This window comes from Loxodonta africana, chromosome 4 (assembly GCF_030014295.1).
Source record: "Loxodonta africana isolate mLoxAfr1 chromosome 4, mLoxAfr1.hap2, whole genome shotgun sequence".
Taxonomy (NCBI): domain Eukaryota; kingdom Metazoa; phylum Chordata; class Mammalia; order Proboscidea; family Elephantidae; genus Loxodonta; species Loxodonta africana.
The window spans coordinates 20,403,892-20,429,933 of NC_087345.1; the positions used below are offsets into that span (position 1 = coordinate 20,403,892).

The window sequence follows — 26,042 nt, forward strand, 5'->3', positions numbered from 1 at the left end:
AGCCTTGGAAACCCTATGGAGCAGTTCTACTCTGTCCTATAGGGTTGCTATGAGTCCAAATGGACTCAATGGCAACAAGTTTGGTGCTTTTTTTTTTTTTAATTTTAATCTTTATAGAAGCAGACTGCCACATCTCTTTTCTAACTTGGAGCGACTGGTGAGTTAGACCCACTGACCTATTGATTAGCAGCTGGATGTTGAACCACTCTGCCACCAGGGCTCCTTTTGCTTGACAAGGGGGTGGTGATTTCTTTTTTAAGGCTGCTTTACTCTTGCAGTGGTGTCAGATGCCAGCTGGTGTAGGATCAGGAGGAGTAGGGGATGTAGCTGCCTCAGGGCAGAAAAGATCCAGTCCACAGGATGTGTGTCTGCATCTTAAGGAGCAGAAAAGAACTTCAAGGGTGGTGGGATGCTTATGCAGATGACCTGTGGCCCAAGAACCTTTTGTCTCCATTTGCTGAATCATCTCCTTTCTTTAAAGCTATTCATCCAGTCTGTGTTAGAATCCCCATCCCCACCCTTTCAGGAAATCAGAAATTACTGATTTCATGGTGCTCTAGAGTTCCCTAGATGGTGCAAATGGTTTGTCCTCCAGTACTAATTGAATGGTTGGCAGCTCGAACCCATCCAGTGGTGCCATGGAAGAAAAGCCTGGAGATCTGCTTCATAAAGATGACAGCCAGGGAAGCCCTATGGAACTATTCTGCCGTCCGACTCATGATGTTCCCACGTGTTAACAATCAGCTTGGTGAAACAGGTTTGGTTTGGGTTGGTACAAACTGTTAACGTGCTCGGCTGCTAACCGAAAGGGTGGCAATTTGATTCTACTCTGAGGTGCTTGGAAGAAGGACCTGGTGTGATCTACTTGCAAAAAATTAGCCTCTGAAAACCCTATGGAGCACAGTTTACTCTGACACACGTGGGGTTGCCGAGAGCCAGAGTTGACTGTTTTTTTTTTTTTGTTTGTTTCTTTGCTTAATAGTTTTATCAGTCTTTACAAGATCCAGACTGACTTGTTTGAGGTCCCACATTGAGTTACTGGGATTTGTACCCATGACTTCCTTTCCCAGCTCAGTGCTCGCTCTCCCTTGTACCAGGCTCCTTCAGCTGCTTTCTAGGAGCTCTCACCTTCCTGTTCCTGCCTCTGCACTACAGATGGTGTCCCTCAGAGGGTGCCTTCCCCCTTCTCTCCTGGCCCGTGGTGAGAAAGCCCCTTTCATCCACTGGGGGCGGATGTTGGAGGCCTGTGCTGGGGTGTAGGCTGATCCTTGTGATCCATGGTTGCTATAATGGGAAGCAGCCCTCAGAGTTGAGAAAGATGTGCACTTCTATGCAGCCAGTCTGATGGGGTTGAAATAAACACAGCACTGATCAAACTACACCCAGCCTACACAACACAGGGAAGGCAAACCAAAATGGAATGCTGAGCTTTCTCACCGTCTTCTTTAGAAACCTTCTTTCTTGATGTGCACCTGGTATGAACTGTTAGAGGCAGTCTAGCGTTGGTAATTAAATGCTTAGGCTTTGGAGAGAGACCTGGGTTCAAATTTGATTAACGATGGATTTATTTTCCTTTTATAATCAATAGAACTCTTGGGCAAGTCACTTCTCAGAGCTTCACTTCTTTCATCTATAAACTAGACACGTTATAGCCTAGCTCATAGATAGTTGAAGTTAATAAAGTAATATATGAGTGTAAAGTGTTCAGCACCATGTCTCACACACACTAAGCATGCAGTAGTTAGTAGGTGCTTCAGCGTCATCGTTATTTTTGCCTCATTGACTTGGATGGATGCAATTATGTATATAATAAAATACCCAGCCTAGATTCTGGCCTGTGGTTATCTTTAATAAATAAAAGCTGTTTCAGTAGTTTTCGATAACTCAAAGATCGGGATAACTCAGCAGATACAGCAGGACGGGAAGGTTCCTGGACTTAAATTCTTCCCCCAGCCTTACCTCAAAATAACTGTGTTGGTATGGAGCAAGTCTCTTTACAGGGTTCACTTTCCTCAGCCATCAAATGGGGCTAAGCTTTGCTGTGGAGAGAATTGTATCCACCAAAAGATGTGTTGGAGTTCTAACCTCTGTGCCTTTTGATGTAATCCTTTTTAGAACATTTCTTTTTATTATTATTATTTTTTTTTATTGTACTTCAGTTGAAGATTTACAGAACAAATTAAAAAAACACCAAACCCAGTGCCATTGAGCCGATTCCGACTCAGAGCAACCCTACAGGACAGAGTAGAACTGCCCCATAGAGTTTCCAAGGAGAGCCTGGTGGGTTTGAACTGCCAACCCTTTGGTTAGCAGCTGTAGCACTTAACCACTACGCCACCAAGGTTTCCACAGAACAAATTGGCTTCTCATTAAACAGTACACATATTGTTTTATGACACTGGTTAACAACCCCATGACCTGGCAACACTCTCCCTTCTCGACCTCGGGCTCCCTATTACCAGCTTTCCAGTCCACTTCTGCCTTCTAGTCCTTGCCCCTGGGCTGGTGTACCCCTTTAGTCTCGTTTGTTTTATGGGCCTGTGTAATCTTTGGCTGAAGAGTGAACCTCAGTATTGACTTCAGTGCTGAGCTAAAAGAGTCTCTGGGGGCCATACTCTAAGGGTTTCTTCAGTCTCTCTGTCTGGCCAGCAAGTCTGATCTTTTTTTTTCGGTGAGTTAGAGTTTTGTTCTACACTTTTCTCCAGCTCTGTCCAGGACCCTTTATTGTGATCCCTATCAGAGCAGTCAGTGGTGGTAGCTGGGCGCCATCTAGTTGCACTGGACTCAGTCTGGTGGAGGTTGTGGTAGTTGTGGCCTATTAGTCCTTTGAACTAATCTTTCCCTTGTATCTTTAGTTTTCTTTGTTCTCCCTTGCTCCTGAAGGGGTGAGACTGGTGGAGTAGCTTAGGTGACTGCTCACAGGCTTTTAAGACCCCAGATGCCATGCACCAAAGTAGAATGTAGAGCATTTTCTTTATAAACTGTTACGCCAGTTGAGCTAGATGTTCCCTGAGACCACCATGGTCCCTACAGCTCTCAGCTCAGCAACTTGGTCCCTTGGGGAAGAGCATTTCCTTGTTACATTAGTGAGGGACCACATCAGGGTAGCGTGTATCCTAAACCTAATCACTTCAGGGTTATGAAAAGAACAGATCAGCCACAGAGTTCACACACAAACTGGGGACGGCAGGTGCCATGTGAGGGTTGCTGAGGACCAAGAAATGCCCCAGGAAATTGACAAGGAAGGAACTCAGACAGCCGACACCCCTGGTCTGGACTGGTAGCCTCCAGAACTGTGAGAAAATAGATTTCTTTTTCTTTAAAGCCACCCACTTACGGTATGCCTGTTACAGCAGCATGAGGAAACCAAGACAAGGCTTGCTGTGTGTTGAAAAGCAGTAACTGCAGGAATGGCTCAGTGTGAGAGAAAAACAGCACGACTGCTGGATCTGAATCACAGTGGCCCCAGTATCGCCCTTCCTGGAGAGTAAACGGCTACACCGTCACAGGAACTATAAATCGTGCCTGCTCTTCAACTCAGGAATTGTAATTTTAAAAATACAGATTGCCAGGCCTTTCTTCTGAGGTACCTGTGGGTAGACTTGAACCTCTCACCTTTCAGTGGGATGGGCTGGGACAGGCCCTCTTTGACTGGTTCATGGCAGTCTGACAGTATTTGGAAATTGAGAACTCTGCACATGCCACCCTAGTCAGGTATGTTTGGGTGTTTTTAACACTCCGGAGCCCTCTGTAGCTGTGGAGTATGTCAGGTATGTGAAAGGGTGTACTTGGCTTTCAGTTTGTGGAATGTTCCGTCTGGGAGGGAGCTGAGGGATTGTGAGGGCAACAACCGGCTATTTTAACTGAGGCCCAGAGAGGGTATGTGACTTAACTAAAGTTTCGCAGCAGTTAAATGCAAATGTGAGAGTTTGTGATCAGCCCTTGAGCCCCTTGCTCTCCTTCCTGTGGGTCCCCTGCTTTGGTGACAGCTAACGCATGGCCATGGCACCACTGCAGTTCCTGATCGTGGCCTCAGGGGCTTGGCGGCAGTGCCAAAGCAGGCCCAGCTTGTTCAGATCCGGGGCTGCTTAGATGCCACCTGAGTGATTCCTTTAGCAGCAAGCAACATTCCAGCAAATGGCTTCTGCTAGCAAAGGCCCCGGGGAAGGTGGCAGAGAGGGTTGCATGTGGCACAGAGAGTAGGTAGGAATCACGAGAAGCTTGGAGGCTGGCTAAAATCACACATGTGAAGCATTTTCTGTGTGTAGACAAGACTAGTCAGGAAGGGTTGGGAACATGGGCGAATGGGTTGTTCCTCTGCCCCTGAGCTGCCCTGATAGGCATCAAGTCTTGTATCAGGTATCAGGCTCAGTCACATGAGGCTCGGGCCCTTTGTAGCTCAGCGGGCTGCCTAGAGGTATAGCAGTCTGCAGAGACTCACTTGGGGTCTAGTGAGGAATGGCTCACATAGGTTCTGGCCCCAAGGTTAGGGTCAATAGTGTCTGTTACCTTTCCCCTTTCTGGAGGTGGGGGGCATTGGTGGGTGGCCTTTTAAGGCATACTGCGATCATCTGGCCAGGATTTTTGGAAAAACTTGGAATTTGCCGTATAATCCCCTGTCTACACACACATACCCATCCTAGAATCCAAAAACCAAAACCAAATCAGTTGCTTGAAGTTGATTTCAGCTCATGGTGACCTCATGTGTATCAGACTAGAACTGTGCTCCATACGGTTTTCAATAATTTTTTGGAAGTAGATCTCCAGGCCCTTCTCCCTAGGCACCTCTGGGTAGACTCAGACCTCCAACCTTGAAGTGAGAAACCAAGCGCATTAACGGTTTGCACCCAGGGACTCCCCCGTACCTGATTATAGCGCTACAAAGGTCAGTATGCATCTTTGAAACAGAATGGAGTTTGGAGAGGTAGAAATAGAGTTAAATATTCCAATAGATTATTCCTTCTTTTTATAAAGCCATTATAGACTATGATAAAAGAAATGAGAGTCAATAAATGGAGAATTATATATGTGATAATTGCTAAGAGTTAAGGACAAAAATTTGACGATTCAGTGTTTTAGTGTGGGCATTCTTATTATATCATCCTTCTGTTTAATAGCCTCCACAATGGCTCCTCACTGACTGCAGGATAAAATGGAAACTCAACCTAATGTATAAATCCTTTCATGATTTGGCCCATGCCTGCCTCCTAAAAAAAAAAAAAAAGGTAGTTTTATTTTTCCAGCATTTTTCTTTGACCTTCCTGAAGTTGCACCTACAACAAGATGTATTAGCTTCCTGTTGCTACTGTAACAAATTTTCAGGCATTTAGTGGCTTAAAACAACACGTATTTATTATCTTAACATTCTGGAGGTCAGAAGTCCAAGATCAGTCTCACTGAGCCAAAGTCAAGGTGTTGGCAGGGCTGATTCCTGCAGGAGGTTCTAGGAGAGAATCTGCTTTCTTGCCCTTTCTGGCTTGTAGTGACTACCTGCGTGCCTTGCCTTGTGGCCTCTTCCTCCATCTTCCAAGTACATCACTCCAGTCTCCACTTCCATCATCACATTGCCTTTCCCTGGGGCTCTGACTCCTCCTTTGTCCATTTTAGAAGAACCATTGTGATTACATGGGCCCACTCTAACAGGAGGATTTCCCCGTTCCAATATCTTCAGTCAAACCTGCAAGGCTCCTTTTGCTGTATAATGTTGCATTCACAGATTCTAGGGCTTAGGACATGGGCATATTGGGGGACCTCTATTCAGCCCACCACATGTAGTTCCCTAGCCTTTATACCTGGTGTTCTCTCTGCCAGGGACACCTTTCACTGCTGTCTTTGCAGAGAGGAGCCCTGGTGGTGCAGTGGTTAAGAGCTCAGCTGCTAAACCAAAAGATCAGCAGTTTGAATTCACCAGCTGTTCCCTGGAAACCCTGTGGGGCAGTTCTACTCTGTCCTATGGGGTTGCTGTAGGTTGGAATCAAATTGATGGCAGGAAGAGTTTTGCAAAGATAATGTCTATTCACCGTTCAGAACCCAGTCTCAGTGTCTCTTCCTCTATAAGAAGACTTCCTTCAGCCTCCCTTCTCCCCTGTCCATTGATCTGGCAACGTGCTCTCTCCCTTGCTTACATAACATCTAGTGCCTGCTCCGTTAGTAGCATTTAGGTGGTACAAACAGTTAATGTGCTCAGCTGCTAACCTAAAGGTTGGTGGTTCAAGTCTATCCAGAAGCACCTTGGAAGGAAGGCCTGGCAGTCTCCTTCCAAAAATCAGCCATTGACTGGGGTCTTAAAAGTTTACAAGCAGCCATCTAAGATACTGCACTGGTCTCACCCCGTCTGGAACAAGAGAGAAGGAAGAAAACCAAAGCCATAAGGGAAAGATTAGTCCAAAGGACTAATGGACCACAAATACCACAGCCCCCACCAGACTGAGTCCAACACAGCTAGGTGGTACTTGGCTGCCACCACTGACTGCCCTGACAGGGATCACAACAAAGGGTCCCAGACAGAACTGGAGAAAAATGTAGAACTGAATTCTAACTCACAAAAAAAGCCCACAAAAAAACAGAATTACTGGTCTGACAGAGACTGGAGAAACCCCGAGAGTATGGCCCCTGGACTCCCTTTTAACTCAGTACTGAAGTCACTCCTGAGGTTCACCCTTCAGCCAAAGAGTAGACAGGCCCATAAAACAAAACCAGACTAAATGGGCACACCAGCCCAGGGACAAGGATGAGAAAGCAGGAGGGGGCAAGAAGGCTGGTAACGGGGAACCCAAGATTGAGAAGGGGAGAGTGTTGACATGTTGTGGGGGTGGCAACCAATGTCACAAAACAATATGTGTGTTAATTGTTTAATAAGAAAGTAATTTGCTCTGTAAACCCTCATCTAAAATACAATAACAGCAACAACAAAAAAACCAACCATTGAAAACTTTGTGGAGTACAGTTCTACATTGACACACATGGGATTGTTACCAGGTGAAAACCCCAGGTTTGTGCTCAGCATGACTCGTATTGGCCAATAAATGAGAGACCCAGAAGGGATTACAAGAAAGGCACCTTTATTTCGTTGTACAGGAAATAGAGTCAGTCAGAGCTGCTGCTGCCAAGACTGCTCGCCAAGGGTGGGCAGGCAAGTTACTTTTAAAAGGGTTTACAAGTGGGGAGTTCATACAAGTTACATCAGCAACATTCTTAATCATACTATGCACATGCAGTGGGGTTTGCATATAACCTCCAGGGAAAAGCAGGATTCAAATGCACCACTGGGGGGTGGGGGAGCCCAGCAAAGGAAACAATGTTGCAATATGACACTGTATGGGAGGAAACCAGGTAAAGAGTACAGTACTGTGGGGTCTGTGTCTCAGGGTCGCCATGAGTCAGGCCAACTTGGCCTCACCTGGTTTGGTTTTTTGGTTGTTGGTATTGTAACCGTAGGTTTGTCTCCCTGTCCCTGTCATCCTTGGAGACAGAAGGCCCACATTTTAATCACCTTTTTTATCCTTGCCACTTAGAGAGCCATAGCTGCAGAATAGGCACTATGTGATGGATGCCCAGGAAAATGGGGACCAGGCCAGGAACCATGGCACCCACCGAGGAGACATCCCAAGGAGAATCCCTTTGTCCTGACTGCTGTGCTGCCTTCTTGGCCTGGAATTTCATTCCCTCCTGGGAACCGAAGTCCTTTGGGCTTCAGCTTGTCAAGGTCCCATGTTTTCCTGTCCCTTCAGCTGTCTAATTCCTTTTGCTGGGCTGCAGTAGATTAGCCTAAGTTAAAGCGAATAGACAATCTCCTATTAACATTTATATTGCTTTTCTTTTCTGTTTCTTGGTGAGGCTCTGAGGACCAAGGCAGCTTCCGAAAATGTTCTTTCATCTAAATAATGTCCCTGTTGGGGGCTGGATTCAGGCTTGCCTTCTGGCTGTGGAGACAAGTGGGTGTGGTGGACTCCTGAGCCAGTGGAAAATGAAGGCAGAGAGGCCCTTCTAGAAACTGCATGTTGGATTCGGTAAATGCGTGTTCAGTTTCCACTGTGTGTCTGCTCCTATACCGGGTCTTAGTGCAGAGGGTTCATATCTAGCATTTGTGAAGCGGTTATCAAGTGCCAGACATTTTTCCAAATGTTTTAATTTTATACAGGTTGACTTTTTAGAACATGCCTGGGGAATGTAGGTACCATCATTATCCCCATTTTATAGATGAAGAAACTAAGGCAGAGAGAGATTACAGAACCTTGCCAAGTTCTCCCTCTAGTAAGTGACATGGGGCTCCAGAGTACACTGAGGCGCTACTGCCTTGATGTAGAAGGTCCAGCCTGTGTCCCCACAGAGCTCGTGGCCTGAAGGGGGTGTCTGGCCTGGGGGTGCACTGCGAGGTGTGCCGGAGGTCCACCAGTAGTCATATTTGAAGGGTATTCCAGGCAGATGGAATACTAAAAACAAAAGTAGAGAAGCATGAAAGTTATTACGTTCAGGAAAGGGTAAGCAGCAATTCAGGCTGCTGTAGGTTCCCTGGGTTATGCAAATGGTTAGGCACTGGGCTGCTAACTGAAAGGTCAGTGATTGAAACCCACCCAGAGGTGCCTCGGAAGTAAGGCCTGGTGATCTGCTTCTGAGAGGTGACAGCCTTGAAAACCTAAGGACGGCACTTCTGCTCTGCACATATGGGGTCTCCATGTGCCGGAATCACCTTGGTGGCAACCAGTAACAACAACATTGACAAGGAGGGAAAGACTTGGAAGACTAGGAGGGTGTGGCCAGAGAATGGACTTCCAAGCCTGTGATTTGGAGGTAAGTAGCTCTAGTGAGGTTTATGATGTCAGGAGCAGTGTTTCTCAGTGGGCGTGCAGGTACCCTGGGCATTTTGTTACAGTACATGTTCGGATTCAGTATGCCTGGGGCCAGGCCTGAGAGTCTGCTTTTCTGACAAACTCCCAGGTGATGCTGATGCTGCTGACGCCTGGACCACACTTTGAGGAGTGAAGGTGTAGCAGAGAACACAAGATGCTACAGGGGAGCATGGGTGACCATTCTTAGAAACGACGGCCTTACGTTTCTGTCAGCCTTACGGGTTGGGTGAGGCTACAATAACTGTATCAAAAAGAATCACTGTAGATGGAGAGGAAAATTGGGAATTGGGGACAACAGTGTTGAGCAAAGTGGAGAAGGGGCTTGGAGATCTTTGATTAAATGGAGGCTGAAGGCAATGAAGTGGTGTAGCTGTTACAATTAGGCTCAACGGCATGTAACAAAAAGTCTCCAGTAACAGTGGCTGTCATTTTGTCACACTGTGGTGACCTGAGTGTTGCTATGATGTTGAAAGCTGTGTCACCAGTATTTCAAATACCAGCAGGGTCACCCATGGTGGACAGGTTGCAGTGGAGCTTTCAGACTAAGACAGACAAGAAAGAAGAAAGGCCTGGCAATCTATTTCTACAAATTAGCCATTGGAAATCCTATGGATCACAACAGGATATCGTCCAATATAGTGTTAGAGGATGAGCCCCTAGGTTGGAAGGCACTAAAGTACACTGTGGGAACAGCAGTGGACTGAAGTGTACCAACGATTGTGAAGGCGATGCAGGACTCGGCAACGTTTTGTTCTCTTGTACATGGAGTAACAGGAGTCGGAGTCGACATTGTGGCAACAAAAAGGAGAGCAGCTTTTTTTTCTCGTGGGTACAAGAAGTAGGAGGCTGGCAGCGATGAGTGGTATGCTGTTTTCATGATGTCATTGGATTCCCAGAGTCCTATCTTTCTGCTTTGCTGTCTTCAGTTTTAGGCTGAGGCACCTCTGAGTCCAGTATGGTTGCTAAAGCATCAAACCCAAGGGAGGAAAACTGCCTTTAAGTGGCCTTCCTGAAGTCTCATACAACCAGGCCCAGATGCAAAGACGCTGGGAGATGGTATCTTTTGTCTGGAGTGCATTTCTCCCCTGAATGTATGCAGGGTTCTTTTCCTAAGTAGGAAAGGGAGGATAGATATGGGATGCAACTGGCAGCCTTTGATGTAAGTGGAGCCCAAGGCGGGGACTTAAAAGGGGGGCAATTGAGTGAATCAGGTTCATAGGGGACGTCTTGGTGACGGCTTCTGGTGCTCAAGAGGCTCTCTGTCTACTCATGCTAGTGCTGATGTCCCTCTCCTCTGTCATAGGGCACCTGTCCAAGTCCTTTCACTCTGCGAGTCCAGCTCCACTGACACCTCCTCTGAGAAGTCCACTGGGACTCTTGAGTCAGAATCACTCTTCCATCCTCTGAACAAAGCATGGTATGGGCACCTCCATCAGCCCTCATTTCATGCCGTTTTGTATTTAGTCGTTTGCACACGCACCACTTCTTTAAATTGTGCGGGAGCGGCCAGCCCCCAGCACAGTGCCTGGTGCTCCGTTAATTCACGGGACGTTTTAGTTAAACCTCGGTGAGTCTCCATATCAAGCTGATGGTATGTGGTTCTAGGGTGCTTTTCTTTCTTTTTTTTTTTTTTTTGATCACGTGAAAATCTCCTGAAGGGCTTGTTCCATCTTGGTTTCTGATTTAGTAGGTCTTGGGTGAAGCCCCTAGTGATGCTGATGCTACTGGTTTAGAGACCACCCCCTGGGAGCTGCATAGATTTGGTGGTACCCCCCCCACCCACCCTGTAAAATTTGCAGTTTAGTCAGGATGGAAAATTGACATGTGAATTAAACCCAGGGAAATGAAGTCAGTGGATGAACTTAAATATTCAGGGACAAGGGTGTTTTGCAGTCTCGTTTCCAGTTTTTCTCAAATTCTCTACTTCCCCTAATATTACCAGGGCCACTGCCATCGAGTCGATTCTGAAGATGTTGCCAGTTATAAGAGGCACCATTATCTTATGTAAAACTGAAAATTTAAAAGCTTTTAATTAGTCTGGGACACAATGCTTTCTTAATCATCTGACTCTTTCCTTTATGCTTATTGAAAGGGCGCTTTTAGACCTAATGAGCCAGGTTTTATCATATTTTATGGTTGTGCCTACATGTAAAGGAAAATATGGGCAAATACATTGGTTCAGATGTTCCTGAAGCTTCTTTATCCACATCAAGTCTCTCCTGGTTCATACTTTGACTCGCCGTGCCCCGTGACTGTTTTTCTACATTGTGCCGTCCTCCGTGTCATTGTGAGCATGCGGCATTTCTTAGACGCGCCCCAGCAAGAAGGCCCTTAAGCCTGCTTAAAGGAGCCATGGTGGTCAACAGTTAAGTGCTCGGCTGCTATCTGAAAGTTCAGTGGTTTGAACCCACCCAGAGGCTCTGCAGGAGAAAGACCTGGCAATCTTCCAGCCCAGAAAATCTTATGGGGCAAACCTACTCTGTTACTTGGGGTGGTTGTGAGTCAGAATCGACTCGAAGGCATTCACCACCAACAAAGCCTGCTTTGCAGCTCTGTGGAGCTAGCCTCCTCCTGCCTCCTCTTTCAGGAATGTTGCTAAGAGCATCTGACTCTTCCCCTTTCTTTCCCATGACCATTTGGTTCAGAGCGGTGAAAAGTGTGCCTGCCTCTGCTGTTTCCAGAATTTTCTTCTCAGCTGCTCACACTGTTGTGCAGGTTTTTTGAATGTGCTGGCAGTGACAGCTACTTCACTGCTGCTGTGTGGCCTCCAGTAATTGCTAGATGCTTCTCAACAGCTGAGGCTGTAGAATGTAAAATATGGCTTGTCTTAGAATCGATGAACTTTTTTGAATGTGGGCCATGTACTGGACACACTGTCATGTGTTTTCACATAACCAGTCTCAGATAATACATACAATAATTGTCTGAGGTAGGCATTGTGGGCCTGGGTTCATAGATGAGGGCCTTGCAAGCGGGCGAGTACTCATTCACACATCAAATATTTGTTCCACTCCTATTATGTGTTGGTCAACACTCTAGGCACTGAGAATACTGGAGTGGACAGAAAATTTCCTGGGGGAATAGTCAGTGAAGAAATAAGTATATGAGACTGAGTCACATAAGTGCTAGTGAGAATAAAAGTAAGTCGGTGTGCAGGGGATTGGGGAAGGCTTTTTGAGTAGAGACTGGAATAATTTTAGGGTGCGCACCCTGCAGATGCAGATTCCAGCCAGGAAAACTGTACGTGCAAAGGTCCTGTGGTAGTCATGGGCTTGGCTTGTTTGAGGAACAGTAAGGAAGCCAGTCTGGCCAGAGCAGTGAAAGCTCAGAAAAGTTTCAGTAAGTGGCTCAAGCTGGGATGTAGCTGAGCTGAACTTTCCACGTCCTTGCGTTCCAATCCAGAGTCGGTCCACATTGAGGTAAGTGTGAGGGGCCGCTGCAGATTTCGCCCTTCTCTGCTCACTGGAGTGAGTTTAATCTTTTAAGAAACAAATGTCTTCATTAATTCAGCTCCAGTGGCAAGGCACAGCAGAAAAATATGCTCTTTATCGTCACCATTGCGCTGTCTAGGGGAGTACCCGTGGTGTCTGATTCTCGAGCAGCAGTTTAACCAACCCAGGTAAAGATAGTCTCACATGTGGGGAAGTGTGAAAAGGATGACAAAGAAATATCAACATTTCCTTCCCAGTGCACATTCTCAAAATAGAACATGGGGCTTTCAACTCTCTCCCCTTTGAAGAACATTGTCTAAAGGCAGGCTGTGGCAGCACACTGTAGAAGAAAGAGCAGAGAGCTAGGATTTGGTCCCAGCTCTGCCAGTAATTAGCCGTGGGACTGTATCCATTAGAGTTCAGTTACAGACAAGAGAATATGAAAGTTTGTATTGAAAAGGATTTATTGCCATTATTAGGCACCTTGCAGAATTCTAGGAGAGACTAGAAGTGCAGGCTCTAAGCTGAGCTGCTAGGAGCCACTTTTAGAACCACCCAGAACCAGACCACCAAAGAAGGCGTTGCCTTTCCCACGGTTAAGAAGCCACTGTGAAAGGAGGCTGGGTGGTACAAGCGGTTTGTGCTCAACTACCAACTGAAAGTTTGGTGGTTCGAGCCCATCTGGCGGCACCACAGAAAAAAGGCCTGGCAATCTGCTCCCCTAAAGATTACAGCCAAGAAAACCCTATGGAGCATTTCTATTCTGTAAAGCATGGGGTCACCGTGATAAACTCAAAATCTTACAGAATCATTACATCAGCGCCACTACCAACAAAAAAACTACTAAGTAAGGAAGCCACTGCAGCTGGTCACTGGTAAGGACCACTTCGAATCTGCTGCGATCTCGTTAGCAGAACTTCTTGATTCTGACGAAGTTAGGGAATGAGGGATCTCAACTACAGCTGCTGCAGAAGAAACAAATAGTTCTTCGCGCATGCTTGCCAGAAAGCAGCAGAAGAGTGGCCACCAGAGTCTGTAATCTCACGCAGGTGTGTCTGCTGCGTGGAAACTAGGCATCACAATAGGAATCCAAGATGCCAAGGCATTTGAAAAATGCCTGAGGCAGCCCCTGGGTTATGAAGGAGATCCATTCCTGACTCTGCCTTTAGGTCGAATTTGTAAGTTGGTAACAGGTGCGTAGGGTTCTTATTTAGCCTGTTTTTGGTGCAAGAGACGGCTTGAAGCCTTTTCAATGATTTAAAAGCCACGTGTGCAGCAAGTGAAGGTGGTTGTGATGAGTTTGTTTCGAGCAGGAGTTGAGTAGAAGTTGGTTTGGTCCTTTCCAAGTGAGGACGTATTTACATAACATTAAAGGGCAAGTAGGAGTTGTCCCTATGTTGGACATTCATAGCCCGGGGACTGTCGTATATAATGCATTCTGATTTGTTACCATTTAAAATAGTGGGCAATTGGTGCTCTGTTAGCTCTTTGGCACCACACATTTTATTTTCAGGAGCAAATTATTGAAATCCTAAGGGAGATGGTTGCATTTTAAGGTAAGTTGCAGACCCCAAAACACTGCTCATTTTGAAGGAAAGTAGAAACATGGTTGCATCAGGAGAAAAGGCCTGGTACCCCTAGAGGCCACAGAGCTGCCTAGAGAGGATTAGGACTTGCCCCCTGAGGCTGTGGCCCTTCCTGGTTCCCGAGGTGTCCCCCATCACCCTCACGTCAGACAATTGAAGGGACTGGCCCAGAGCGTAGGAGGAGGCTAATTGTTAAGAGGAGTCATGGCCTTCATCGATGCTCATTGGACATCAGTTGTGATGGAGTAGGACGCGCTGGGAAACGTCTGAGAGATTAATGGGGCTTAGCAAATTTTTATGTCAGAGCCTGTATGGAGGTATATGGATGTGAGCAGAGAGACACATATTTTGCTTGCTTGCTTGCTGGACCCCTCCTGCTCTGCTAAGAGCCATATTCCAGTCTTGAGTTCACATGGTTTCTTACTGTGCAGTCAATATTTGCCAAGGAGAAATGAGTCCACTGGTACCACCATGTCCGATACTCAGCCAGGCTTATTCTATCTGTGATCAATGTTGTGTGCACGGCTTGTAGTGCTGGGGTGACAACAAATCTATTTTTAATTCTGTCTTTCCCTCCCATCTTTGAGAAAAGAGTGAAACCACTCATCCTGACCAGTAAGCCTCTCCCCCTCCTCTGCCCTCCCTGGAAATGTCAATTGGATTAAAAGTTTGGAGTTGTGGCTGCCTCTACATCTGCTTACAGAGCATGGCTGGACTTGGGGGAGCAATTGCATGATGCCTTTGTGGCGTTGCTTTATTTATTTTCATTCAATCATGTCCATAGCAAATTTGCTCTGCTCTCCAGCCAAAGGATGATTTGCTTAACCGCCAGGGCTGCAGACTCAACCTGGGGACCCGCTCGAAGCAAAGGCTTATGGGCCTGCTGCCTCCCGACTCTAAGAAGGTTCTGTAATTAGGAAGGAGCTGACTTGCTTGTGGCTGAGGGTCCCAGGCAGGGCAGACCTGACCACCTACTTTCTGCCTCTACGGTGGCTCTGTGGTGCTGGCCTGAGTGGGCGGGAGTGTTGGATGGAGCAGTGGATGGACGGTGTGGGTGGGACAGCTTGGAAAGGGCTGGAGCAGGAGGGGATATAGAACTCCCTTCTGGTGCTGGCCTCTGAGGCTGGCGGGGCCCCCTGTGGCAGAGGTAAGGTGAAGACCTCCAACTTGGCTGTCTTGTAGAGGAGCCCTCAGGATCTCTTTCTCTTCTTCCTTTTCTCTTCTCTGGTCTCTGCCTCTCACAATCTCCTTCATCACCTAAGGTGGGAAGGTCCTTCTCCTGCTTCTTTTCTCTTTTCCTCTCTGTGTCCCCCCCTCCCCCCCACCCCGCCCCAGTCTTTCCCAGTGTCTCTAGTGGAAGAAACATGGAGAGTGTTTGAGTTCTTCTACCTGCTGATCACTGACTGTATGAACTTGGGCACCAGCTTTCTCAGGGGTTAATTGGGTATGTGAGGGACAGTGGTGGTTCGGTGGTGGAATTCTCATCTTCCATGTAAGAGAAAACCCCAAAGCATACCCACTGCCATTGAGTCGATTCTGACTCATAGTGGCAGAGTAGAACTGCCCTGTAGAGTTTCCAGGGAGTGACTGGTGGATTTGAACTGCCAGCGATTTGGTTAGCAGCCATAGCTCTTAACCACTGTGCCATCAGGGTTACCCATGTAAGAAAGAGACCCAGGTTCAATTCCTGGCCGGTGCATCTCATGTGCAGCCATCACCCATCTCGCATTGGAGGCTTGCTTGTTGCTGTGATGCTGAACAGGCTTCAGTGGAGCTTCCAGACTAAGACAGACTAGGAAGAAGGGCCTGTGACCTGCTTCTGAAAATCAGCCGATGAAAACCCTATGAATCACAAGGGGTCCATCGGCAACCGATCATGGAGATGCCGCAGGACTAGGCAGCTCTTCCCATTGTGCATGGGGTCCTCATGAGTCGGGGGTTGACTTGAGGATAGCTAACAACAACAAATTTGGGATGCAGTTACCTACTTCTGAGGTTGTTGAGAAAGCTGAATAATGACACTTTTGTAGCCTTTATGTTTAGATAGCACCTGCGGGTCCTACACAAGTATACTGTTAATTCTCAGGGCAACCCATGAAGTGGAGACTATTATTCTCATTTTACAAAAGAGGAAAGAGGCCTAGAGAGATTAACCAACTTACTGAAGGCCACACAGCTAGGACATGGTGGAGCTAATACTGGAACCCAGGGCACCTGGCTCCAGGGTACTTTCACACCATCCTGCGATTGATTACCCATGGAAGTGGCAAGCACCCAGGGACATGAGGGATGAACATGTATTGAACATCTCTGAGTAAAAATTCTTTAATGTGCATTGTGGAAGATGCACATTGTAAGTATTAAAAGATAATTTAGTCATGTTTATCTCTCCTTTTTAAATTTCCTTTTTGTTTCTTTTCCTTTATTCTTCTAGGAAACCCTGGTGGTGTAGTGGTTAGGAGCTACAGCTGCTAACCAAAAGGTCAGCAATTCAGATCCAACAGGCACTCCTTGGAAGCCCTATGGGGCAGTTCTACTCTGTCCTGTAGGGTCGCTATGAGTCGGAATTGACTTGATGGCAACGGGTTTGGTTTTTGGTTTTATTCTTTTACTTCTCTTGTTTGATCTAGCCTGCCTTCGCCATTCTTTTTGACTTTCCTTCTTTGTAGTCTCTCCAATATATCTCCTCTTCTCTGTGCCCATTTCCTTTTGGTCTTTTCTTTTTTTAGGTCCCCAAAACTTTCCTCTTCCCCCTCCATACCATATCCATTCTCCGTTCTTCCTTCCTTCGTCGTTCCTTCCTTCCATCCCTCCCTCCCTTCCTTCCTTCCTTCCTTCCCCTCTCTTATCTATCCCTCTGGATTTATCTATCTTGATACTTGCCAAACCAAATCCCACATCTCCAGCAGGGATTGAGGTTGACCCCCTGACACAGAGTGGCTTGAGCTCAGGGACTGTGCTGGCCCGGGGCCACCTATTATAGCACACACAGGTACCAGAGGATGGAGTGCTGCTCCTTCAGTCTTCGTCAGGGGGTGACCTTTATTTCTGCAGAGGAATTTCACCCTGGGCAGGGAAATCATTAATGCAGCACTATTCCTGAGAATTCAACCTCCCCAAAGCCAGAAAGTTCTGAGATGGGAACGCTTCATAATATAGCACATAACATAGTGCACACACACACAAGCACACACATTATGGCAGTAAATTTGTCAGCCTGTACAGTCACACACGGTTCTAAATATGGGCATGGTAGAAAGAGAGATGGTTACTGTGGGAGCTGTAATTTTTAATTTACTGCTTAGAACTCTAAACCTGGGCTTGGTGCTTAATGTAGTGTTTTCACATGTGGGTATGTGCTCAGGAAAGGCAGAAAACCTTGCAAAGTGAGGGCCAGAGTTGGAGGAGTCAGGGAGGGAGGTCCAGAGGTGGCTGCAAAATTGAGGTAGAGAATGGAGCCAATTAGTAGGTCCCTGGCACCCAGATCATCAGGATGGAAGCTGGAATCACTGGCTAGGTCAGCTCCCTCAGCTTGCCCCTGAGGAGACCAGAGAGGAAGGATGGTGTGGCCAGGGAAGGGGACTGTAGGAGACTGAGGTCTGGGTACAAAACAATGCCAATCTGAGGTTAAAGTAGCAGTGAACATTCAGGTACTGTTCCTGTGTGCTAGTTAGTCTCGGCAGGTTAGTACTCGCTTGTTTAATCCTCACCACAGCCCCATAACACAGGAATTCTTATTTCTACCCTACAGATGAGGACACGGAGCTAGAGAGGGGTTTAGGGCTGGGATTTTATTCCAGGAAGTCTGGCACCAGAGTTGGTACAGTTAACTTCACTGCATTATGTCCTGACTTTGTTACTTGTTAGCTATGTTATCTCGGGCAAGTTCCTTAATCTTTCTGGTCCTTCATTTACTTCCCAGTAAAATAAGAACCGAGGGCATTGGTGGTTCAGTGGCAGCATTCTCAAATTCCATGTGGGAGACCAGGTTCACTTCCCTGGCCAGCGTATCTCATGCACAGCCACCACCCTGTGGTCAGTGGACTTGAGTGTTGCTATGATGCTGAACAGGTTTCAGCAGAGCTTCCAGACAAAGACTGACTAGGACAAAAGGCCAAGAGACCCACTCCTGAAAATCAGCCAGTGAAAACCCTGTGGGGCACAATGGTCTAATCCACAATCAATCATGGGAAGCGCTGAATTGGGCAACGTTTTGTTCTGCTGTGCACGGGGTCGCCATGAGTCGGGGAGCAAATTTGACAGCAACTAACAACAACAAAATAAGGACAATAATACTTCCCTTCCATGGTGGTGGTGAATCTGAGGGGAGAACAAGCATATGGAAGGTCTAGGCAGGTGTGAAGTTTAATTATGACTGTTCACCATTGAGAGAGGGTGAGTGAGGGCCCCTGTCAGATAGAAGACGGATGGACAAAAAATAGTATTTGGTTATTTTTACTTTGTAAGTGGGTAGAACTCGTTGACATTGGGCCCACCTGACAAACAGCAGGTCCCCTTCCTACCTCCCACCTCCTCATCCTCTGAGCACTGGCCCCACGCGCCACTCTCCTCCTCCCAGTGGCGTACTTTCCCGCACACGTTGTAACTGAGAAGCCAACACCACCTGCTGAGACATGTTGAGTTGGCACAGCTTCCGGTATGGCTCACTTGAGCAGAAAAGAATGTGATGCTTCCTTGAATAGTCATTCATTCATTCAACAAATGTTTATTTCGCACCTACTATGTTCTCAGTCACTTCACGTGCATGCAAAACCTGGACAACAAGAAAGGAAAACTGAAGAAGAATTGACACATTTGAAGTATGGTGTTGACAAAGAATATTGACTATAAAAAATAACATGGATGGCCAGAAGAACAAACAAATCTGCCTTGAAGGAAGTACAGCCAGATGCTCCTTAGAAGTGAGGATGGTGAGACTTCGTCTCACATATTTTGGACATGTTATCAGGAGGGACCAGTCTGGAGACGGATATCATGCTTGGCAAAGTAGAGGGTCAGCGAAAAAGAGGAAGACCCTCGACGTGATGGGTTGACACAGTGGCTGCAGCAGTGGGCTCAGACATAGCAAAGGATTGTGAGGATGGCGCAGGACCTGGCAACAGTTTTGCTCTGTTTTACGCAGGGTTGCTAGGAGTTGGAGCTGACTCGATCACACCTGACAAGAAGAAGAACATGTTCTGAACCCTGGGGAGACATTAATGATTAAGACACAGTTCTTGGCCTCATGAAACTTACTTTCCAGTAAGGGAAATGGATAACAAATAAATTAAGTCACCTGGTGATGAGTGTTATAAAAAGTAAGTGGTTTACTTAGGAGATACAGTTTTTGTTCATGGTGGTGGAATAATTTGGAAAAGGACAGTGGTATGATTGCACAATATGATAAATGTAATTAATGTTGCTAAATTGTACATGTAAAGATTGTTGAATTGGCAAAGGTTTTATTGTTTACATTTTTGCTACAATAATAGAAAAAATAAAAATAAACAACTTAAAGGAACGCAGACTGAGGGGCTAATTAGAGAGTGGGATATTAGCAGGTCAGAAGAGGTGATCTTGGAGCAGAAGCCTGAGTAAAGTGAGACGGAGGAGCCAAGCAAAGATCTGAAGGAGAGTATTGCAGATGGAAGGAACAGCATTCCAGCTGGGTGGAACAGGAAGTGCAGTGGCCCTGAGGCATGCTCAAGGAACACCAAGGAGGAAGAGATGGGAACAGAGAGGCAGATGCCAGATGATATGGGGCCTCCCAGAGGCTGGTAAGAAGCTTGACTTCTGTTCCCAACACAACAGGAGGCCACCGACGTAGGTTGGCAGATAAAATACAAGATGGGAGTTTACATTTAAATGTCAGATAGGCCACAGATAATTATTTAGTTTGCGCATAACTGTGCACCCTGTATTTTTATTCACTAAATCTTGTGTGTGGAGGGCATATTAACTGAGAAGAAAAGTGCAGTCAGGGGGCGTCTTAGTGTCTTAGTGCTGCTGTAACAGAATTCCCACAAGTGGGTGGCCTTAAAGAACAGAAATTTATTTTCTTATAGTTTAGGAGGCTAGAAGTCTGAATTCAGGGCACCGGCTCTAGAGGAAGACTCTCTCTCTGTAGGCTCTGTGGGGAAGAGCCTTGTCTCTTGCAGCTTCTGTAACCCAGTGTTCCGGGGTTTCTTGGCATTCCCCATGTGGCATTTATCTTCACCATTTTCTGTTCCCTGAAACCCTAGTGGTGTAGTAGTTAAGAGCTACGGCTGCTAACCAAAAGGTCGGCAGTTCAAATCCACCAGGCACTCCTTGGAAATCCTACTCTGTCCAGTAGAGTTGTTATGAGTTGGAATTGACTGGACAGCAATGGTTTTTTTTTTTTTTTTTGGTCTCTTTGTCTAGGCTGTTCTTTATAACTTGGAAGTGATTTTCCTTTAGGACATACCCCACACTGATATGGCCTCATTAACATCAGAAAGAAAACCGTATGTTCAAATGGGATTACATCTACAGGTTAGGATTTCAATACCTATTTTTGGAGGTTGCGGACCGCGCAGGGGGCTGTTGCAGTCACCACGACAGGCCATGGTGGTCTAGGCTGTGGTGGTGCTAGGAAGTGTTTGGATTTGGAATCTGTTGTGGTGCCTGAGGAGCTTGTGAATGGATTGGATGTGAGAGGGAAAGAGGGAAGTAAAGTAGGGCTGGTCCTAAGCTCTGGTTCACAGGGAGGGGACATTGAGAGACTCAGGGATTGGTCAGCAGTGTGATTAACCGGACTCTTAACCTTTAACCAAGTTGCCAGCAGTAGCCCTGAGCTCAACCCATGCACCTTTTGGAGGGTAATGTATTCAGGCGCCCACAAGAACAAAGGCAGACTATGTAATTTTTCATGTTTTGCTGCATTTGTTTTATATTTGGTAAATTTATATACGCGGTGTATAGCTAGATCAGTCAATAGATAATATCCCAGATGAGCACTTCATCTTTTGTGCACTCAGCCTGAGCCAGATCCCCTGCTAACTGCTCCCACTTCTGTCTCATCTCGTTTGTCCCTCACACTACCTGGGGAGATTGGGGCTGTGACCATCCACATTTTACAGCTGAGAGAATCAGCAAGATTGTGGCTTGCATATATGCTTTATGTTGCCAGGGCTAGTTATTTATTCCCTATAAAGTTTTATGGGCACCTGATTCTTTCAGATCTACCCTCAGTACCCAACCAGGACATAATCCAGGTGAGAGGACATCTTCTGAAGCTGTCCTAATCCTTGGGGCCAGAATCTGAACCCAGTTCTCTCTGATTCCAGAACTTTATGCAGCCATCCTTCTCAGACTTTAGTGGGAATAATAATCACCTAGGGAGTTTATAAAAATGCATATTCTTGAGCCTCATGTCAGAGATTCTAGTTCATCCATCCTGGGGTGTGGCCCAGGAATCTGCATTTTAACAAACACCATAAGCATGGGGTTGCCATGAGTCTCAGTTGACTCAGCGCTGCAGATGTTTGTTTTTTCCTCAGTGACAGTAGCCAACAGGGACGTCTCTTGTTGCTAAGACCTTTGGCAAAGATGGGGCTATCTGATTATTTGCAGTTCATGGAGTATGGGATTGAAGACCTTCTTTTTTGTCACTGTCCCTTATTCAGTTCTTCTCTTGCTGCTGTTCTGGGTTTTTCAAAATGACTGTATGAGAGCCATAAATGGGTAGCTGGCCAGTTCAACCTTGCCACAGATGGGCATGTTGCTGAAACCAGAGAAGCTTGATGGCTTGTCCCAGGCCATCCAGCTGGTGAGTGATAGAAGCAGCAGTAGATAATAGATTGTGTGACTTCTAGCCCAGTGCTCAGCCTCAAATCTAGGTAGCCTATTCTTAGAAAGTAGACTAATGGAATCCCAGCACTGTATAGCTGAGAGGATCTTCTTCAATTTTTCGTACTTCCTTTTTCCATGTATAGAAATTAAGGTCCAAAGATATGAGGTGACGTCCTCAAGAATATAAAATGAATGTATGGCAGAATGGAAATTAGAAAATTGTGTGCAGTTCTGGACCTCCAAGGCCTATGGATACCTTGAGCTCCTGGCTAAAGCTGCTGCTTGTTTTTGATTGGGGAAATAGAAAAGAGTAGCTTATCTAGACCAAGGGAGTATAATTAGCCTTGAATAAAAGAGGGTACAAGGGACATCCTGAAGCAAATGTTAAGACCTTAGAAAAGAAAGGCAGAAATGCAGCTCAAACTGGCTTAGGACAAAGGGGAATTTATTGGCTGATGTTATAGGGAAGCCCAAGATTAGAGGAGATGTTGTAAGATTTCCCTCCCCTCTCTTTCACTCTCCTCTCTTTCCACCCTGGAAGAGGAGCAGACATGGCTACCAAGTACAGCTCCACGCTGCAGCGTTTGGCAACTTCGTTGGAAAGGAAGGGCTTAAGGCAGGGTTCTGATTGGCTGTTTTTCTATCACATGTCCATTCCAGGGGAACTCTCTGGTGTTAGGAGCATAACCACTGAAAAAAACCATTGCCATCAACTGTACCCTGACTCATAGCGACCCTACAGCACAGAATAGAACTGCCCAATAAGGTTTCCAAGGCTGCAGTTTTTATGGAAGCAGACTGCCACATCGTTCTCCCAGGGAGCAGCTGGTGAGTTTGAACCACTCACCTTCTGTCTTCTTGGTTAATAGCTAAACACTTAACCACTGTGCTACCAGGGCTTCTTATTGGGAGTAGGGGGGAGTATAATTGGTCTGTGCCTGCCAGCTCCACCCAGGGCACCTGGAAGTCCTCGTAAATGAAGGTGATGAGGAGGGTTAGCAGAAATCATCTGGCATATTGAAGAAGCGAAGTAAAAAGTTTTGGCTGAGAAAGTGGGAACAAAGTTGAAGACGAGTACATGTGATTGGGGTAGCATCTTGGGAGTATGTGAAGGGGATTGCAGGGAGGACAAAGGGAAGGGATACAATGAGCTCTCTGCTTCTTAGCTAGACTTTACGTGGCTTAGCAATATGTTTCTTCACCCTTGGATGTACTAATGAGGAATTTATCGTCATATACACAGTGACCTATAATGAGCTAGTTCCTGAAATTCCATAATTGCTTGCCATTGCCTGTGCCTAAATGGGCTGTCCCCTTGCTAATAGGCAGTGCTACTCAGGAAACAAAATGAAACACCAGATTTCCCTCAAATTAAAAAAGGCTCTCGAGAAGTTCGCTTGGATTTTCCTTGGTTCTCGAGGGTATGGGGCATCCTGAGTGCCAGGGATGTGAAGGATATAAAACACAATGGTAGCCTGGGGCCTATCTCTAGGTCCTTGCTCTCTCCTTGGCCTTGATAATTGTATTAAGGATCTCTTATGATCCCTGTAAACTTGTTGTCAAGGTGTTAGTGGCGGGAGCTTGGGCAGAGAAGGAAGCAGATGCCAGAGAGAAAAAGGCGGAGAAGTATTGTTCAAAAGTCCTTCCCTAAACAAATTCCACATTCACCAGGTGTACAATCCACGATGATTTCTGATGCTACTGACATAAGGGCAAGCACATTTGTCCTAAATCTTGCTTTGTGTCTTATTAAGGAGCTTCTAACTATAAAATTAATTGTTGAGTATCTCAAAATGGTATACTCTCAGAACTTTCCCAGCCTACTGGCTTCCATGCCAGAGGGCAAATGTCAGGCTAGAGTAGTCGTGCTGCTATTGTTACTATTACTACCACCAGTAGTGATAATAGTCATAATATCCATATGCCTACAAAGAAAATCGGTTAATACAACTATTATTCAAACTTACATACCAACCAACCACTAAGGCCAAAGATGAAGAAATTAAAGATTTTTACCAACTTCTGCAGTCTGAAATTGATCGAACATGCAGTCAGGATGCATTGATAATTACTGGTGATTGGAATGCAAAAGTTGAAGACAAAGAAGAAGGATTGATAAGTTAGAAAATACGGCCTTGGTGATAGAAACAATGCTGGAGATTGCATGATAGAATTTTGCAAAACCGATAACTTGGTCATTGCATATACCTTTTTTCACCAACATAAACGGTGACTATTTTTTTTTTATACACATGGACCTTACCAGATGGAATACCCAGGAATAAAATCGACTACATCTGTGGAAAGAGACGATGGAAAAGGTCAATATCATCAGTCAGAGCAAGGCCAGGGGCTGACTGGGTAACAGATCATCAGTTGCTCATATGCAAGTTCAGGTTGAAACTGAAGAAATTAGAACAGGTCGATATGAGCCAAAGTACGACCTTGAGCATATCCCACCTGAATTTAAAGACCAATTCAGGAATAGATTTGATGAATTGAACTCTAAGGACCAAAGACCAGATGAGTTGTGGAATGACATCAAGGACATCATACATGATGGAAACAAGAGGTCATTGAAAAGACGGGAAAGAAAGAAAAGACCAAATGGATGTCAGAAGAGACTCTGAAACTTGCTCTTGAACATTGAGTAGCTAAAGTGAAAGGAAGAAATGATGAAGTAAAAGAGCTGAACAGAAGATTTCAATGGGCGACTCAGGAAGACAAAGTAAAATATTATAATGACATGTGTAAAGACTTGGAGGTAGAAAACCAAAAGGGAAGAATACACTCAGCATTACTCAAGGTGAAAGAACTGAAGAAAAAATTTAAGCTTCGAGTTACAATATCGAAGGATTCTATGGGAAAAATATTAAATGACGCAGGAAGCATTAAAAGAAGATGGAAGGAATATACAGAGTCGTTATACCAAAAAGAATGCATTGGCAGAAAACAAGGCTCTGGGAATTGATGGAATACCAGTTGACATGTTTCAGCAAACAGATGCAGCGCTGGAAGTGCTCACTCATCTATGCCAAGAAATTTGGAAGATGGCTTCGTGGCCAACCAACTGGAAGAGATCTGTATTTATGCCTATTCCCAAGAAAGGTGATCTAACCGAATGCAGAAATTATTGAACAATATTATTAATATCACATGCAAGTAAAATTTTGCTGAAGATCATTCAAAAGTGGCTGCAGCAGTATATCCACAGGGAACTGTCAGAAATTCAGGCCAGATTCAGAAGAGGACATAGAGCCAGGGGTATCATTGCTGATGTCAGATGGATCCTGGCTGAAAGAGAATACCGGAAAGATGTTTACCTGTATTTTATTGACTGTGCAAAGGCATTCGACTGTGTGGATCATAACGAATTATGGATAATGTTGCAAAGAATGGGAATTTCAGAACAATTAATTGTGCTCATGAGGAACCTGTACATAGATCAAGAGGAAGTCGTTCGAACAGAACACCATACTTATTCAATCTGTGTGCTGAACAAATAATCTGCAAAGGTGTACTTTATCAAGAATGGGGCCTCAGGATTGAAGGAAGACTCATTAGCCTGTGTTATGCAGATGACACAAACTCGCTTACTGAAATCGAAGAAAACGTGAAGCACTTACTGATGAAGATCAAAGACCACAGCCTTCAGTGTGGATTACATCTCAACATAAAGAAAACAAAAATCCCTACAACTGGATCAATAAGCAACATCATGATAAACAGAGAAAAGATTGGCGTTCTCAAGTTTTTCATTTTACTTGGATTCACAGTCAATGCCCATAGAAACAGCAGTCAAGAAATCAAAAGGCGCATTGCATTGGGCAAATATTCTGAAAAAGACCTCTTTAAAGTGTTGCAACGTAAAGATGTCACCTTTAAAGACTAAAGTGTGCCTGATCCAAGCCATGGTGTTTTTAGTCACCTCATATGCATGCGAATGCTGGACCATGAATAAGGAAGACCGAGGAAGAATTGATGCCTTTGAATTGTGGTGTTGCTAAAGAATATTGAATATACCCTGGACTGCCAAAAGAATGAAGAAATCTGTCTTGGAAGAAGTACAACCAGAATGTTCCTTAGAAGCAAGGGTGGTGAGGCTACATCTCATGTACTTCCAACCTGTTGTCAGGAGGAATCAGTCCCTGGAGAAGGACATCATGCTCGGTAAAGTAGAGAACCAGTGAAAAAGAGGAAGATCCTCAACAAGATGGATTGACACGGTGGCTACAACAATGGGCTCAAGCATAACAGCAATTATGAGGATGATACAGGACTGGGCAGTGTTTAGCTCGGTTGTACATAGGGTTGCTATGAGTCGGAACCAACTCGATGGCACCTAACAACCACCACCACCACTA

The 26,042-nt window shown here is 45.6% G+C and overlaps 1 protein-coding gene and 1 non-coding gene across 3 annotated transcripts in view; both read left to right on the plus strand.

Annotated features, from left to right (window-relative positions):
• The window catches only part of LARGE1 (LARGE xylosyl- and glucuronyltransferase 1), a 693,833-nt gene that overhangs the window by 248,833 nt on the left and 418,958 nt on the right, over nt 1-26,042 (plus strand). The gene's annotated exons all lie outside the window — the stretch shown is intronic.
• On the plus strand, nt 3,995-4,131 carry LOC111748500 (small nucleolar RNA SNORA76). The gene has a single exon (XR_002784214.1). It is a non-coding gene; the product is annotated as a small nucleolar RNA SNORA76 (small nucleolar RNA).